This window comes from Gossypium arboreum, unplaced genomic scaffold (genome assembly GCF_025698485.1).
Source record: "Gossypium arboreum isolate Shixiya-1 unplaced genomic scaffold, ASM2569848v2 Contig01109_ERROPOS376215, whole genome shotgun sequence".
NCBI lineage: Eukaryota > Viridiplantae > Streptophyta > Magnoliopsida > Malvales > Malvaceae > Gossypium > Gossypium arboreum.
In genome coordinates this window covers 171,401-191,042 of record NW_026441215.1, presented here as the reverse complement: position 1 = coordinate 191,042, position 19,642 = coordinate 171,401, and the positions used below count along the sequence as shown (strand labels likewise).

General features: G+C 33.5%; 1 pseudogene; it reads right to left on the bottom strand.

The window, feature by feature from the left end:
- Window positions 1-876: 876 nt before the first annotated feature.
- On the bottom strand, window positions 877-16,667 carry LOC108488530 (polygalacturonase-like; annotated as a pseudogene).
- Between the last annotated feature and the right edge of the window lie 2,975 nt (window positions 16,668-19,642).

Below are 19,642 nucleotides of genomic sequence, written 5' to 3'. Positions count from 1 at the left end.
CTGCTGCTTCTTTCCTTCTTTTGCAGGTAATGCCGAAAAATCTGGCGGTGATGGAGGCTCGACGATGGTGGTGATGAACCAGGTACTGACTGCGCACTGACTTTCGGCGCTGATGGAGGGTTGCTGGAACGATGGGAATTGCAGTGGCGTGACTCTTGGGCTGATTGCGAGGCTGCAACGCGAGGGTTTCCCAAGAAACCCTAAATCTCCTGATTCTTCAAGTTTGGGCTTTGTTGGGCTACTGCTTATTGGGTTTGGGTGTAAACGGGTTTTGGGTAGTTTTGCTGGGTTACGGGTTAATGGGTTAGTGGGCTATAGTATTGGGTATAAGGTTTAAACAAGTTAATTTTGGGCCTGCGAGCTGTTGTAAATGGACTGTTTTATAAAATAAACATTCATTTATTATTATTACTTTTTAAGGCCCGGGCAGATTTGGGCTATTACATTATTTTCTTAGCTTTTAAGGTGAAAGAGTAAAAAAAAACAAAACTAAAAGGAAAATCAAATTATACAAGGTGTAAAAGTTAAAGGTTATTTTAGAATCAAAACTAAATTGATACAATGTATAAATATTGATTATTAAATTTTTATTATGCCAATTTTATAAATAAAAATAAAAATTTATATAAATAAAAAACAAAATAATTAAATAGTATCGGTTCAACAAGATTCTAAAATAATTATATCGTAAGCCTAAATGCATAAAATGTTGTCACATTGCAATATTTTTTGTTGAAGTGTATTTTAAGAATAATTAAGTTTATGAAAATATTCTTAATAACAAAGAATATAAAGAAAAAAAAACAGAATTTGTTTGCAAAATATATATAATTATAAGAGTTACAACGTCATCAAAAAAATTTATACCTATGCTATTGATTAAGCGGTCGGGGTAGGTTTTGCTGGGATAGGGGCAGAACATGCAGTTGGATTTTGTTTACCACTAACTTTAGGCTTCACATTCAAACATTGTGATACTGCAGGTCCAGTCGGTCCACTGTGCGTAATTTCAATGTCTGCAAGTTCCACATTTTCACAAGGCAAAGTAGCACTACAAATAATCTTGACAGCTTCAGGACGTGCAGAAGTGCAATGAATGTTTTTGAAACTAATGTTGCTTAGTTTAACTTTTGATTCTTCCTACATCAACAAAATAATGATTCAATGACCGGCTAACTCTTTTTGCTCTCTTACGATTTTGATAAATATGTACATACGTTTATTTTGCATTTGTTCCATGGGCAATATTTCTGATCAATTATAATAGGAGAACTGACATTGGTCACGGTAATATCCTCAAAGTGAATGTTCAAACAAGTGTCGTTCAAGACTGGCTCAGTAACACCCTTACCCGTGTCGAGGCGGGCTAAGGTGCGAGCGTTACTGACAAACATACAAACATTAAACTAAAATACGAGCCATAAAATATTATTCATATTTCAAAGCGTTCATTCTCTTACACATAATCCCTTATTTGAGTCTACGGAGCCCAAAACATACTTTAGAAAGGGTTTGGGACTAAACCGAGAACTTACGAAAATCTTGGAAATTTCATGCTTTAAGGCTCCACACGCTCGTGTCCCAAAGTCGTGTTCCATACACGGCTGAGACACATGGTCGTGTCTCCGCCTGTGTGGAATATACCTAGGCTATTTTCTAAGCCTTGGTCAACCTTGATCTCTTACACACTTATACAAAATCAAAAGCATATAACATGGTATTCATTTAATGATTAAACATCCTCAATTAAACCACAAACATAGCATTTGTATGTAACACCCCGTACCCGAGTCCGTTACCGGAGTCGAACACAAGGTGCACACAGACTTAACTTAATTGTTTTCACAGTCCATAAAAAAAATTTTTCCAGACTAGCTAGTTACTGCATCACTGTCGCCTTAAAAATCATATCTTGAGTTTTAAAACTCGAAAATTAGTTTCGTAATTTTTCCCTGAAACTAGACTCATAAGTCCATCAGCATATTTTTTCTAGAATTTTTGGTCGAGCCAATTAGTACAGTTTATTAGTTAAAGTCTCCCCTGTTGCAGGGATCGACTACACTGACCTTTGTGTGTTACGAATTGGATATCTCCCTGTACAGGGCTTCAATACTGATGCCGTTTGTTTCTATAGAAACTAGACTCAGAGAGGGATCTATACATATATGGCGTGACTCCTAATCATCTCTGGTTAATTTACAATGAATTTCCAAAGTCAAAACAGGGGATCCAAAAACCGTTCTGGCCCTGCTTCACGAGAACTTTAATATCTCTTAACATATAACTCATATGACCGTTTCGTTTCTTCCATATGAAAGTAGATTCATCAATGTTCATTTACATAATTTATTCACTATTTAATACTATTCCTACTATTTTTAGTGATTTTTCACATCCACATCACTGCTGCTGTCAGCATCTGCCTTTAAGGTAGGCTTTACCTATTCTATGATTTCCATGGTTCAATTGGCCATTTTTTTGCATACATAGCACAAAGTGTGATCATGATTAACCATTCCAATGGCTAATCGTTTCAAAACAATTCCATACCTCATAGTGATCAACATACAAACGATTATAGTACTATGCTAAAAACATATATAAGCCATTTTCGCATGGTTATCCAAGTTTACACAAAACCGAAAGGTACATGACCTACAACAAAAGGGTAGTCCTATACATGCCATTTCAAAGTTCAACCAAAATTGTACCAAAATGGGGGCTTTGATAGTGTGGGTGACTTCGACTTCGATGATCCCGAATCCGATAGCTAACGAGCAAAATCTATAAAACAGAGAACAAAGAAACGGAGTAAGCAATTTATGCTTAGTAAGTTTTAAGCAAAACAAAGTGTTCTCAATCACTATCATTGGTCATTCATTTCAACTGTTCGATGAGTAAGTTTTAAGCAAAACAAAGTGTTCTCAATCACTATCATTGGTCATTCATTTCAACTGTTCGATGAAGTTAATCTAGAGCTTCATCTCGATCTATAATGTCATTAAACGCAACACTTGGTCGCCACATATATACTTTGAATAATAATGACCTAGATGGTCAAATATTTCCAAAGCACATGCTTCATCGATTATCAGCTTTCAATAATCCTTTCCACTTGTTCATAATCACATCCATACTTAAGCTTACAAATCATAATCCTTACCTCTTTGATACTGATAATTCACCTCGAAATCACTCCACCGATGAGTAAGTGATACGTGCACTGAACATCTTAAATACATAATACTTATTTGATGATAACTTAATGCAGATACTCAATATCAAAGTCTTACTTGAATCCTAGCATTTAGCCGTCGGGTCTTTAAAGCTCAGATATAGTACGAGCAAGAAGCCTACGGACATTAATCAGATAATATTCTCGCATAAAGCTGCAAGGGTTTTAGCCTGGATATAATCTTGACACAAATGCCCTTCGGGACTTATCACATTTATACACTTTCACATTCATCACATCGGCCATTAGGCCTTATCACATATATATACACTTTCACATTCATCACATCGGCCGTTAGGCCTTATCACATATATACACACTTTCACATTCATCACATCGGCCGTTAGGCCTTATCACATATATACACACTTTCACATTCATCACATCGGCCATTAGGCCTTATCACATATATATATCTCATACAAATTTCATATTTTTCTTGTACATCAATTTCAGCAATAGCCTATAAGCAACTCAAATAGTTTCATCAAGTTTACAACAACATCACATATTCACTACAAGCAGTTTTCCTGAACAACAGTCACTAAGTTGTTTATAACTGGAGCTACAAAACTCAAAATCAATTGCCGTTAATTTTCCCCGAATGTAGACTCATGTATCTTCCACCCATAAAGTTTTCAGAATTTTAGGTTTTGCCAATCAATACCAGATTTTTCTTAAAGTTTCCCCTGTTTCACTGTTTGACTAATCTGACCACCCTTCACTACGAATCAAATTTTTCATTGTACGGAATTCATAATGTGTTCTATTTGGTTCAATTTGAAACTAGACTCATTAAGGAGTCTAAGAATATAAATATTATCTCATAACCATTTTTGTACAAATTATAATGATTTTCCAAAAATAGAATAGGAATTTCGAGTCATTCCGACACTGTCCCGCACAACTTTAAATATCTCTTTATAGGAAATTTCTTTGCTCACACGGCCTCTTTTATAAGGAACTAGACTAATTAAGCTTTGATTACATACTTTATTCAGCCTATAATTCCACACCAACAATTTATGGTGATTTTCTAAAATCACGTTACTGCTGCTGTCCTAAGCAAATTATTACAATTTGCTCTTAAATTTCCAAGTCCAAACACTTATGAACTTACCATTTGAGTTTTAAACATATCATGACCACATCATATCTTATTAAATCAACTCATTATGTCCTATTTTGATTGAATTTACTCAATGTTTGATCACTTAAAACTTACCTCGGACGTTGCCGAACGATTACGACGGCTATTCGATCACCTCTTTCTTTCCCACCAACTACTTCATTTTTAAAATTAGGCGGCAGGAGGCGGTTTTGGTTAGCGCCGTTGCGTTGGTTAACAACCAAGTTCCCCAACAGCAGCTTAGCTTAGTAGCTTAACTCTTTCTACTGGCGTGGCGCTGCTGGATGCTTTTTTTTGATCAATAGAACAGGAAGAGCTTCCGCCTTGACAGGGCGGTGCTCTGACCGATTGAACTACAATCCCAGGAAAATTAGGTGTACAGCCTTAAAATAACCATATCTAATAATCAAATACCTATAGCATTGCACATTTCTCACATAGCAAGTACAACTAAATTCATTATTAATATATATATATATATATATATCTAAACACTTAACTACAAGATTTAATCACCATTATCAAATCATAAAACAGCTTATAACCATCATCTATATTTACTTCACATAAACCGAAATAACCATTACATCATCTTTAAAACACTTAGCATTTTACCCATTTAATCAAGCCAACTCTCAAGACCATTCCATCACACAAATTATACCATAAATCATACTTAGAATTTCAGTTAATGCATGACCGAAACTCACCATCACTAACATCATTATCAAACCAAAACCAAAACACATCTATGGGATGAGTAGAGTTTGAACTAATCATCTCAAACATGCATAGATTTTCAAGAATCATTCAATACATACCTCATTCTAGCCATCTTCTAAGCCAAAAATCAAAGCAACCAAACTTTCCTCTCCCTCCCTTTAGGCTACGACAATGGAGGACAAAGATCAACCAATTTTTGATTCAATTTTCTCTATGACCCAATGCACATACCTTGGATTTTTAGCTTGCTATCTTGCTGAAATTCTCAAGCATATTTCTTCTTTCTTTCTCCAACATTCGGCAAGAACAAGGTGGGAATGTATGGCTTTCTTTTTATTTTTTTTTCTAATACTTATTTCCTATTATAAAACCATGTAGTCATTATAATATTAACACAAAATGCATGTTTTTTTGTATCCCATACCATCATGGCCGGCCACTTCCTCTAGAGTGGGGAATTTGACATGCAAGTACAATTATTTTGCAACATGCATAAATAGGCCACTTACATTTGCCTAGCACATTTCTAAATTCTTTCACATAAGTCCTATTTAATAAAATTCACTCACAATTAACAAAATTCGAACATGAAATATTCACACATACAAATTCCACATACAATAAGCACGAATATAACATCTAATTATTTTTGTGACTCGGTTTTGTGGTCCCGAAACCACTTTCCGACTAGGGTCACATTAGGGTGTCACAACTCTCCCCACTTAAGAAATTTTCGTCCCCAAAATTTCTACGATGCATAGTTTAGAATAACGTCCTCTTATTGAATTATATTCATATAAGCACTAGCTCATCGATAGCAATTGTAATTCATTATTGATTTCACATCGATCTATAAAATCATTTTCTTATCTCAAAACAAATACATAAACATTTCTACAAGTATGCACATATATCTCATTTCCTTGATTTCATAAGCAATAATCACTTAATTTAATTCACAATTGCATTTCAAACACATATCAAGCACATACTAACATGTATAATTCACATGATCAACCCACATATTTGTAACCCACATTTTCATCCATGTATAAGCTGTAACCTGGCTGAAAATACACATATACTCAAACATCCCAATAAATATCCTTTATAACTCCATCGTATCTCAATATTCAACTTCCACACACCTGAACATTTAATTCTTTCAGCACATACGAACATACCTCTTTGCTGGAATTTTTGCAAGCGTATTAACTGAAATTTTTACAGCAAGATTGCTCATCTCCGAATCACATACCTTCGGGATTTAACCGGATATAGCGACTCACTTGATTGTCTTCGGGACATAGTCCGGTTATAGTGATTCGCACAATTGCCTTCGAATTAGCCCGATTTAGTCACTTAGCACAAAAGCCTTGGGACTTAGCCGGATACCATTCGAATAACCAAGCAAATATATCAACAAATCAATACACATTTTATTACATTCTCATTACCAAAGCTCAAACACAAGACACTTATCATATTTACAATTTCGGCTCAATAGCCACACACCAAGAGCATGATTTGATTTGCTTAAAACATGATCTAATCAAATCATAATTTAAGCTCTATTTACTCAAGAACTTACTTCACATTACCAACCCTTATGTTCATACACAAAGATCAACTTAGCCAAAGGCGGTAGCTCGTTTATCAACTGACGAATACTTACTTGTAAGGGCTCAACTAATTCAAGCACATACAGCTCTTACAATGCCATATCCTAGATATGGTCTTACATATTCTCACATATCGAGCCGATGCCATGTCCCAGACATGGTCTTACACACTATCTCAAATCAATGCTTTAGTCCCAGACGAGGTCTTACTTGAATTCCATTTCACACACTTAGTGCCCACTGACCGATCTCGCACTCATAGTGCTCGGTTAAAGGGATTTACACACACACAGTGCCTCCAATCATTCACACACATAGTGCTCTTATTCATTCGTTATTACACATTGAAATGACTTATCCAAGTCGATAAACATCATGTATGTACACTTTTAAACATATCATCTCATTTAAATTTGAATTCGTATAGTAATGAACACTTAAACTTTGCTCAAATTACAAGACGAAGCCTACTAGGCACGAAGGCCGAATACACGTCACCAAAGATAATTGCTCTTGGGACCTAGCCCGGATACATCACTAGCACGAATGCTCTTCGGAACTTAGCCCAGATACATCACTAGCATGAATGCTCTTCGGGACTTAGCCCGGATACATCACTAGCATGAATGCTCTTCATGAATGCTCTTCGGGACTTAGCCCGGATACATCACTAGCATGAATGCTCTTCGGGACTTGGCCCGGATACATCACTAGCATGAATGCTCTTCAGGACTTAGCCCGGATACATCACTAGCATGAATGCTCTTCGGGACTTAGCCCGGATCGTCGTCGAGACCTTTAGCTCGGATGAGATCTCTACACAAAGCCAGCGAATTTTAATCCGGACATAATCTCTGTACATAGCCATCGGGTCTTTACCCGGACATAATTTCTTCATATAGTCAGCGGGTCTTTAAACTCGGATTCACATCACTGAGTCTCATACATATTTATTCACATGTTATCATGTTTCACATGGCACAAATCACATTTATAATTTAATCAATTCATTCACATGTAAACATATAACATGATTCTTGACTTTAAGTCGTAAATATCATTCAAATCAAATACATGTATGCTTCTTTTACTAAACTTTCAGCTCAATAAGCAATCACACAAAAGCATATATCCCCAATCTCTTCCTTTGTTCATTTCTCTAATAACCTTATTATGATAAGGACAATGGGACATCATTCATCTATCATACATGTATTTCATGGCATTTTAAATTAAATACCAACTTCAATTACTCAAAACTTACTTATGTTATACCCTTCTCAATATTGACACACCATAAGCATGTCTCGGTCCTCTCAATACCATCTGCTTTCATTTCGATCGGGATCGGAATTCATTACAATAAATAAACACATTTTCAATTGTCAGAAGTCACCACACTATCAAATAATCACATAATGGCATGTATAGCTAGACCCAAACGTATTACGGTAGTCCTAGAATCGACTAAACCGTAGCTCTGATACCAATAAAATTGTAACACCCCGTACCCGAGTCCGTTACCGGAGTCGAACACAAGGTGCACACAGACTTAACTTAATTGTTTTCACAGTCCATAAAAAATTTTTTTCCAGACTAGCTGGTTACTGCATCACTGTCGCCTTAAAAATCATATCTTGAGTTTTAAAACTCGAAAATCAGTTTCGTAATTTTTCCCTGAAACTAGACTCATAAGTCCATCAACATATTTTTTTCTAAAATTTTTGGTCGAGCCAATTAGTACAGTTTATTAGTTAAAGTCTCCCCTGTTGCAGGGATCGACTACACTGACCTTTGTACGTTACGAATTGGATATCTCCATGTACAGGGATTCAATACTGATGTCGTTTATTTCTATAGAAACTAGACTCAGAGAGGAATCTATACATATATGGCATGACTCCTAATCATCTCTGGTTAATTTACAATGAATTTCCAAAGTCAAAACAGAGGATCCAGAAACCGTTCTGGCCCTGCTTTACGAGAACTTTAATATCTCTTAACATATAACTCATATGACCGTTTCGTTTCTTCCATATGAAAGTAGATTCATCAAGGTTTATTTACATAATTTATTCACTATTTAATACCATTCCTAATATTTTTAGTGATTTTTCACATCCACATCACTGCTGCTGTCAGCATCTGCCTTTAAGGTAGGCTTTACCTATTCCATGATTTCCATGGTTCAATTGGCCCTTTTTTTGCATACATAGCACAAAGTGTGATCATGATTAACCATTCCAATGGCTAATCGTTTCAAAACAATTCCATACCTCATAGTGATCAATATACAAACGATTATAGTACTATGCTAAAAACGTATATAAGCCATTTTCGCATGCCTATCCAAGTTTACACAAAACCGAAAGGTACATGACCTACAACAAAAGGGTAATCCTATACATGCCATTTCAAAGTTCAACCAAAATTGTACCAAAATGGGGGCTTTGATAGTGTGGGTGACTTCGACTTCGATGATCCCGAATCCGATAGCTAACGAGCAAAATCTATAAAACAGAGAACAAAGAAACGGAGTAAGCAATTTATGCTTAGTAAGTTTTAAGCAAAACAAAGTGTTCTCAATCACTATCATTGGTCATTCATTTCAACTGTTCGATGAAGTTAATCTAGAGCTTCATCTCGATCTATAATGTCATTAAACGCAACACTTGGCTGCCACATATATACTTTCGAATAATAATGACCTAGATGGTCAAATATTTCCAAAGCACATGCTTCATCGATTATCAGCTTTCAATAATCCTTTCCACTTGTTCATAATCACATCCATACTTAAGCTTACAAATCATAATCCTTACCTCTTTGATACTGATAATTCACCTCGAAATCACTCCACCGATGAGTAAGTGATACGTACCTGAACATCTTAAATACATAATACTTATTTGATGATAACTTAATGCAGATACTCAATATCAAAGTCTTACTTGAATCCTAGCATTTAGCCGTCGGGTCTTTAAAGCTCGGATATAGTACGAGCCGAAGCCTCACGGACATTAATCAGGATAATATTCTCGCATAAAGCCTGCGGGGTTTTAACCCGGATATAGTACTGACACAAATGCCCTTCGGGACTTATCACATTTATACACTTTCACATTCATCACATCGGCCATTAGGCCTTATCACATATATATACACTTTCACATTCTTCACATCGGCCATTAGGCCTTATCACATATATACACACTTTCACATTCATCACATCGGCCATTAGGCCTTATCACATATATACACACTTTCACATTCAACATATATACACACTTTCACATTCATCACATCGGCCATTAGGCCTTATCACATATATACACACTTTCACATTCATCACATCGGCCATTAGGCCTTATCACATATATATATCTCATACAAATTTCATATTTTTCTTGTACATCAATTTCAGCAATAGCCTATAAGCAACTCAAATAGTTTCCTCAAGTTTACAACAACATCACATATTCACTACAAGCAGTTTTCCTGTACAACAGTCACTAAGTTGTTTATAACTGGAGCTACAAAACTCAAATCAATTGCCGTTAATTTTCCCCGAATGTAGACTCATGTATCTTCCACCCATAAAATTTTCAGAATTTTAGGTTTGGCCAATCAATACCAGATTTTTCTTAAAGTTTCCCCTGTTTCACTGTTTGACTAATCTGACCACCCTTCACTACGAATCAAATTTTTCATTGTACGGAATTCATAATGTGTTCTATTTGGTTCCATTTGAAACTAGACTCATTAAGGAGTCTAAGAATATAAATATTATCTCATAACCATTTTTGTACAAATTATAATGATTTTCCAAAAACAGAATAGGGAATTTCGGAGTCATTCAGACACTGTCCCGCACAACTTTAAATATCTCTTTATAGGAAATTTCTTTGCTCACACGGCCTCTTTTATAAGGAACTAGACTAATTAAGCTTTGATTACATACTTTATTCAGCCTATAATTCCACACCAACAAATTATGGTGATTTTCTAAAATCACGTTACTGCTGCTGTCCTAAGCAAATTATTACAATTTGCTCTTAAATTTCCAAGTCCAAACACTTATGAACTTACCATTTGAGTTTTAAACATATCATGACCACATCATATCTTATTAAATCAACTCATTATGTCCTATTTTGATTGAATTTACTCAACGTTTGATCACTTAAAACTTACCTCGGACGTTGTCGAAGCGATTACGACGGCTATTCGATCACCTCTTTCTTTCCCTTATCCAACTTTGATCCTCTAGGCTCTTGAGCTAGATCAAACAATTTACTTCCCAAATTAAACATAGTCATACGACATCCATATACATTTTATACTAGCGAAATGTACCATCAAGATATACTTTACTCAAATAATTTATATTAGCCGATCATGTATAATGTTTTGTAACTTAATAAACTTATCATACATTATGTATTCATAATATTTGTGCAGCCAATTATCCATGGTCATACACACACAATCAAAAATAAATACCAATTTTTCATATCCTCTAGGCCCTAAGCTGAATACACTTGTCATGTTCACCTACATTTTTCAAGTACAACATTCTCATTTTCGGCATTAGTATCAAGCATAATAGCTAATTCTTCCCACCACTTCATCAATGCGATCATACCATCACAAATCAACTTAAAATAACCATATCTAATAATCAAATACCTATAGCATTGCACATTTCTCACATAGGAAGTACAACTAAATTCATTATTAATATATATATATATATCTAAACACTTAACTACAAGATTTAATCACCATTATCAAATCATAAAACAACTTATAACCATCATCTATATTTACTTCACATAAACCGAAATAACCATTACATCATCTTTAAAACACTTAGCATTTTACCCATTTAATCAAGCCAACTCTCAAGACCATTCCATCACACAAATTATACCATAAATCATACTTAGAATTTCAGTTAATGCATGACCGAAACTCACCATCACTAACATCATTATCAAACCAAAACCAAAACACATCTATGGGATGAGTAGAGTTTGAACTAATCATCTCAAACATGCATAGATTTTCAAGAATCATTCAATACATACCTCATTCTAGCCATCTTCTAAGCCAAAAATCAAAGCAACCAAACTTTCCTCTCCCTCCCTTTAGGCTACGGCAATGGAGGACAAAGATCAACCAATTTTTGATTCAATTTTCTCTATGACCCAATGCATATACCTTGGATTTTAGCTTGCTATCTTGCTGAAATTCTCAAGCATATTTCTTCTTTCTTTCTCCAACATTCGGCAAGAACAAGGTGGGAATGTATGGCTTTCTTTTATTTTTTTCTAATACTTATTTCCTATTATAAAACCATGTAGTCATTATAATATTAACACAAAATGCATGTTTTTTGTATCCCATACCATCATGGCCGGCCACTTCCTCTAGAGTGGGAATTTGACATGCAAGTACAATTATTTTGCAACATGCATAAATAGGCCACTTACATTTGCCTAGCACATTTCTAAATTCTTTCACATAAGTCCTATTTAATAAAATTCACTCACAATTAACAAAATTCGAACATGAAATATTCACACATACAAATTCCACATACAATAAGCATAGAATATAACATCTAATTATTTTTGTGACTCGATTTTGTGGTCCCGAAACCACTTTCTGACTAGGGTCACATTAGGGGTGTCACATTGTATGTCATCATACATGTGTCTCTCATACTCATTTTACCTTGTTTATTATAGTACCACTTATACATCTATACCAAGATTATCATCTTACCAAATATCTTCAGCTTAATCATCAAGCATTCATATTTAAAGCTAGATCATATCTTTATAAAATACCACGATTCAGATGCGCAGAATAACATGTTTGCCTGAAACATTTCAATTCAATTCCATACCCAACAAGCATTACATTGAGACTAGTCATATATATATATATACATGTCATGATACATAACATTCTCTTTTTGTTTTCTTATAAACACATATCATTTATTTCATTATATCAATATTTCATATACCATAGTTTATTTATTCCACATATATTTATTTTCCTCCTCCTCCTCTCTATTCCACATCCTTAATGTATATAGCATTCTTGTAAGTACGATTTCACAATTTACTAATAAATGTTCACATCAAACTGTCCACACGAGTCATAGTCACTTAATTATTTATAATTCGAGCTAGAGAGCTCCAAATTAAGATCTATAAATTACCCCTGAAACTAGACTCATATATCTTTCCACCATAAAATTTTCATAATTTTCAGTTTAGCCAATTAGTACAGTTTATTCATTAAAATTTCCCCTGTTTCACTTTCTGACAGTTCTCACCTCTCTTCACTAAAAAATAATTATCTCACAGTACAGAACTCGGATAATGTTCTTGTTGATTTATCTTGAAAATAGACTCATTATGGATTTTAAAAATATAATTTTGAGCCTCTAATTATTTTTCTCCAAATTGTTGTGATTTTCCAAAGTCAGAACAGGGGATCACGAAATCATTCTAAATCAGTCTCACAACAACATAAATATCTCAAAATATAGAAATCCTTTGCTTTCTATATTTCTTTTATATGAAAATAGACTCATTAAGCTTTAATTTTATATTTCATTCAGTCTCTGATTCAATTTATACTATTTTTGGTGATTTTTCAAAATCACGTCACTGCTACTGTCCAAAATAGTTTTATTGCTAATTCACTCTTTCACACTTTCTTTGTATTAACCTCATTTTAACATACATATCACAAATCATTTTCACCACATTTCATACATCACAAGTATAGGCCCATGATCACAAGGTCACCATAAAATCATCCTCATGTATAACTTACTTGTTTATAAGTTTACCACATCCTGCTCACTTAATGAACACATCATTCACATAACCAAGTTCCTGCACTTATTCATCACAAAACTCACAAAGCAATACATAGAGAGTCTCCCGTTGAACACTTCGAATCAATCCTCGATACTTGGTGGTTTTAGCACATAGCTCCACCCATCATATAGTTCTACTCTCTTGTACACATGGTGAACACTTAGTACCACCCATGTGACCTAGCCAGTTTATCTCGTAGCTCTCTTGTCTACATGGTGTCCTTCACTTGGAACCGCGTATGCGACCTAGCTACATATATCCCATAGCTCTCTTGTCTACATGGTGTACACATAGTATCACCCATGCGACCTAGCTACATCATAATGTCTTGTAGCTCTCTTGTACACATGATGTGCACTCAGACTATACATGTGACCTAGCTACATACCATCTGTATCATCCAATCTTTCCAAGGTTCAACCGGATTTCTCTCTTTTCCAACAATTTCACCAATCAAGTAATTATCCACAAACATATTTCCAATATTTTTATAAAATATCATAATACAAGTAATAGTGATGTATTACTTACATATAAACTTACATCGATTTAATATCAACGCAATAACATTAAATTACACATTGTCTTATTAAAATCATATGAACTTACAATTTCCCATAATATCCATAATCATAGAAATCACATTTATGTATGATAATTTAATGCACTTCATGTTCCATAGATATATTTTAAATCAATTCATAAACTTGGCACCATAATCATTTAATTTAACATAATTCAATTAATTCACTAAATTTAACATTCAAATATAAATTACAGCATTTTTGTTGTATTATTATCATACCAACTTACATACTTTCAACACCTCGGAGATCATAGTAAATATATCAATTTTACATTGAAACATGCATAAATTAATGCTTATTATACATATGAACTTACCTTGATATTAAAACGGCCATTTTACCAACTTTCCCAATTTTCAATTTTTCTCTCATTCTAGGTTCAAATCTCATTTTCCGGGATCTAAAACATCACATTTTACTTATTTAATTAATGTACTATTCAAAACAGTCCTTAACTCAAACTTTGGAAAAATTACAATTTTGCCCCTAAACTTTTGCATATTTACATTTTTGCCCCTAGGCTCGGGAATTAAACTTCATTCCTTATTCTTATGTTTTATGACATGATGATCACTTTTTCCCTTCTATGGCAACATCAAATTCTCACTCTAACATATACTTATGACTATTAGGTATTTTTACCAATTAAGCCCTTTTACTCGTTTTCACTTAAAACCGAGTAGCACAAGTTGTCTAGCATAATTTAAAACCTCATATTGTATGATAAAACACCAGAATACACGAATTTTACCTATGGGTATTTTTCCAAATATGAACCCTAGGTTGAATTATTGCTAGCATAAGCTAAATCAAGTTACCGGGACTCCAAAAACGTAAAGAACTTGAAAAACGGGGTTAGAACGGACTTACAATTGCGCTTGGGAAGCTTGAAAACCCTAGCCATGGAATCCCCCTTGGTATACACGTCCATGGTGAAGAAGATGAGCAAAATTGGCTTTTAATTTTGTATTTTAATTCATTTTACCCCTAAATGACCAAAATACCCTTACTACTAAACTTTCCAAAAATTCCATCCATGTCTAATTTTTGTCCATAACTTAGAAATTGGTCAAATTGCTATTTAAGACCTCCTAATTAATATTTCAAATCAATTTCATACTAGAAACTTCTAGAATGCAAGTTTTGCAACTTATTCAATTTAGTACCTAACTTCGAATTAAGCACTTTATGCATAGAATTTCTTCACGAAATTTTCACACAATCATGCAATCATATCATAGACCTCAAAATACTCATAAAATAATTATTTATATCTCAAATTTTGTGGTCCCGAAACCTCTGTTCCAACTAGACCCAATTTTGGGCTATTACATGGCCAAGTTTTGGTTCTAACACCATTGGAAGTATTAGTCATGGTGCAATTTTTTAATGTAACTCCATCAACTGGTTCTTCATTTTTAAACAATCCGAGACTACCAATACTAATACCATGTCCTGGTCCACAAGTTACTCCATTGATAACCAAATTTTTGGAACCATCCCCAATTGAAACACAATCATCACCAGTTTTTATCTCCGAGTTAAGAACATTGACCCCATCTGATCTCCCAATGTGAATCCCATCTGTGTTTGGGCTTTCGTCAGGTGCAGATACGGTGAAATGTTCGAAAGTAATGTTTTTGCATCCTAGAACATTAGCTGAACCGCTTTGTCTTTGGTAGTTATATCTTGTATCATTATGTTGGTTAAAAATCAAACCTTAGGTTTTGTTTAATTCGAATGAAACAAAAATAATTATTACTTAATTCTATTTATAAAACAAAAGTCATAACTTCTCAATAAGAAAATAACTTACAATAGGAAGTGAACCACAATAAGCATAACCTTTGTAACCTTCCCTTTTATAAGCAGTGGTTCCCTGGCCGTCAAAAACTCCTCCACCAGACAATTTGAAATTTTCAATTCTGTTGAAAGAAATCCATTTAGGCTTTTTGAAAGCACCAGGGTCTGCCGGAGCCTTCACAGTGCCTTGAACTTGAAGCTCAATAGGAGCCTTGCAAGGACTATCTAAGGTAGCTGTACTTACAAAATATATCCTTTTAGGAATCACAATTTTTGACGGAGATGTCGAGGCACATGCTTCTTTCCAAGCATCCAACAATGGCTAAAACCAAATAGAAAAATAAAAAAGATCCATATAAAGATAAGAGATTTGGAAAATAGTTATGCATACTTTTATCTACTGACTATAAAGTTTTATGATATTTTGCTTACCTCGCTCAAATCTGTTTTCTCGTCTGCCTTTGCACCAAACTTTGTAACAACATCAATAACACCACCACCTCCTCCTCCTTGACCTTCAACGGATGATATGGACAGAAGTACTAGTATTAACATGGATGAAACAAAATTAAATTGAATAGCCATACTTTATTTTTATTCACTACAAAGAGAGAATGATTTCTATCTTTTGTTTTGTTTCAAACCATCTTATATAGATAGAGTAAGGCCAAATTACAACCAGCTAAACATTTTCTATTTTAATTAGCATGGGCAAATAATATCACCAAATTTTGCTTACTATAGCACTTCTTTTTCTTTTTGGAAGCAATTAACTCGTTAATTTGCCAACAAACTTGATATAGTAAAAATAATTAACTAACATGTGACTTAATATAACTAGTTAAGGTTTCTATATATAAATGAAAATAATGAATAAAATTATCGACTTAGCTCGATTGGCATCGACCTTGTTGTACATGCAGGAGACCGTGGGTTCGAGCATGTTGAAGGGCATTAATGATCTCCTATATTAAGGGTAGGGGAGGAGTTATGAGTAGTTCTAGGAAATGTATAAAAAAAACGATGAGTAAAATTATCCATTACTAATTTCTTTTCTATATTGTATTAATAACTTATTATATGGTTAGATATAGATAATTAAATATGTATGTTTAATAGTATTGAAAATTATAGTATTTTATTAATTTGAAATATTTTAAAAATAAAAATTATTAATAATATAATAATATTAAGCTTGACTTAAGTTAATTTTTATAAAAAATAAAATCACCCATAAAGGTTAAGTCATTCTAGAGTGAAAGAAAAAGGGCTTATTTTTCGTTGTCTTGTAAGTTATTTTCCATTGACCAAACTGTTTTCCATGAGACAAACACAAGAAAATGTAAAAAATATTTTTCGGAAACCATTTTCAATGAAACAAACAGAACCTGCTGTAATAGCCCAAATTTACCCGGGCCTATGAAATGAGATAAACTAAATTGAAAATAAAAGTCCATGTTAATGTCCAACTTACAATAAACAAGCCTAAAGGCCCGATATCCCAAACTCGGTAGCCCTACTAGTTTAAACCAGAATACCTAAGCTACCCCAATACCCGGTTACACCCAACCCACAAATGGGCATGGCCCAAGGAGGCCCAAACTACAAACAGAAAATGGAAGACCTAGGGTTTCTGAAACCCTAGGCGCCGCAAACGCTAGAGGAAGGTTCCAAAATTCGCACCGCAGGCCGTCACACCCTTTTTGCGTCGTTCCAATGGCCTTCATCGACGCCTCCATCAGTGCTGTGATTCCAGGCTCCGTATCATGCCGTGATCGGCGCACGAATCAACGCCAGCGCATTCACCGCCAAATTTCTCGTCGACACCTGCAAAAAAAGAAAGAAAAGCATAGCAAACATGGCAAGAATCGAGCAGAGAATATACAAACTTGTAAATAGAGGCTATAAAAGCCGAATAATTTCATTGTAACAAGGACTTTTTTTTTGAATACATACGAAAATAGATACAAAAAATAGGCAAACGATTGATACACATATAGACAGAGATACACACGCATATATATACACAGAAGAAAGAAATAAGAGCGATTTATTTTCTGAAAAAAGGTGATTGAGCTACATATTTGTTTATAGTTTATTATCTCTGTTCAACACATATAAATTGTTTTTTTTTATATAAAAAAGATGTTAAGTATTAAGAAGGGGAAGAGTTTACTCGAGATCTGCCCGAAAAAACGAAGGCTTTAAGCCTACCAAACCGCCGTGTATGGCGGCGCGCGTGGTGCGTGTGCGCGTGCGACCCAGTTGCCAGAGGCCGGAGCTGGAGGGCTCCTCTTTTCTCCTCTTTCAGAGAATATTAGGTTTTTTTTTAGAAAACTGATTGTGAAATGAATTTTGGGCTAAAATTTGACATATATAGCATTACAAAAATGACGTCGTTTTGCTTAGTTTAATAAGCACTAAAACAACACTGTTTAAATGAAGGATCCGCGCGTTGACCTGTGACCCGTGGAGGATCCGCGCGTTTTTAGTAAAATGCCTAATTGCCCAATTGATCCTTCTGCAATTTTAATATTTACAATTTCATTTTATTTTTATTAAAATTTGGCCCAAACCTTTTATTTTTGTTTCAGTTTAGTCCTAATGGCTATTATAAAACCTATTTCGAGACGACGTCGTTTTGGGAATAGGGTCGAATTACCGAGTGAGTCCCTCGGCTGTTAGTGTGTGTTTCAATTAGGCCCAAATTTTTCTATTTATTTGTAATTAACCCCAAATTCTTTAATTAAATTCAATTTTAAGCCTTTTTATATATTTAATTTATTTTAAAAACTATATGTATTATTTATTTTTTAGTTATATATAAAAATGGTATATATTATTTTTAAATTATATGTTATTTTATCATATTATTTATATTTCATTATATTTTATATTTTATTACATATCATATTTTATTATGTATTATTCATTTGTATCCTTTTATTATATATATTATTTCATTATTTATTATTTATTAGTATATAAAATTAAAATTGTAAATTATTATAAGCTAATACATATATTATTATTATATATTTAATGTCTAATATTTTAAAATTTACTACAAAATTTTATTCCAATTTAACATATTAGTATTTTTTATAAGTATATTAAGTTATTATATCATGTAGTGTATTATGTATATATATATTATCTCTAAAAACTCACCTTCATCATTTATACTTTGTTTTATTTTTTAAAAGAAATTTATTTAGGTTCTTATCTTTATTTTTTATTTATATGTTGATAATTTTATTTATTTATCTTTTTGTATTTACTTAATATTGTTTTAAAATGGTAATGACATCTCACCACCTATTTGTTATTTTTATATTTATTGCTTACCATATTTGCATAAAATTGATTATTTATGTTGTTTTAAGTTATATTTCCATAGAATATTGTTATATATTATGTATATTGCTAGATTCATTGTTTTCTATGTTATATTTTGCATGAAATATTATTATGTATGTACTATGTAACCTATATTGTTATTTTCATTGTTTTTCCATGATTATAACTCCATGAAATGATAATGTATAGTATAATTTACGTCGTCATTCATCATTTACCATATTATATTTGTATGAAGTGTTAAAGTATGTAGTTTATATTGTTTAGTATTGATATCA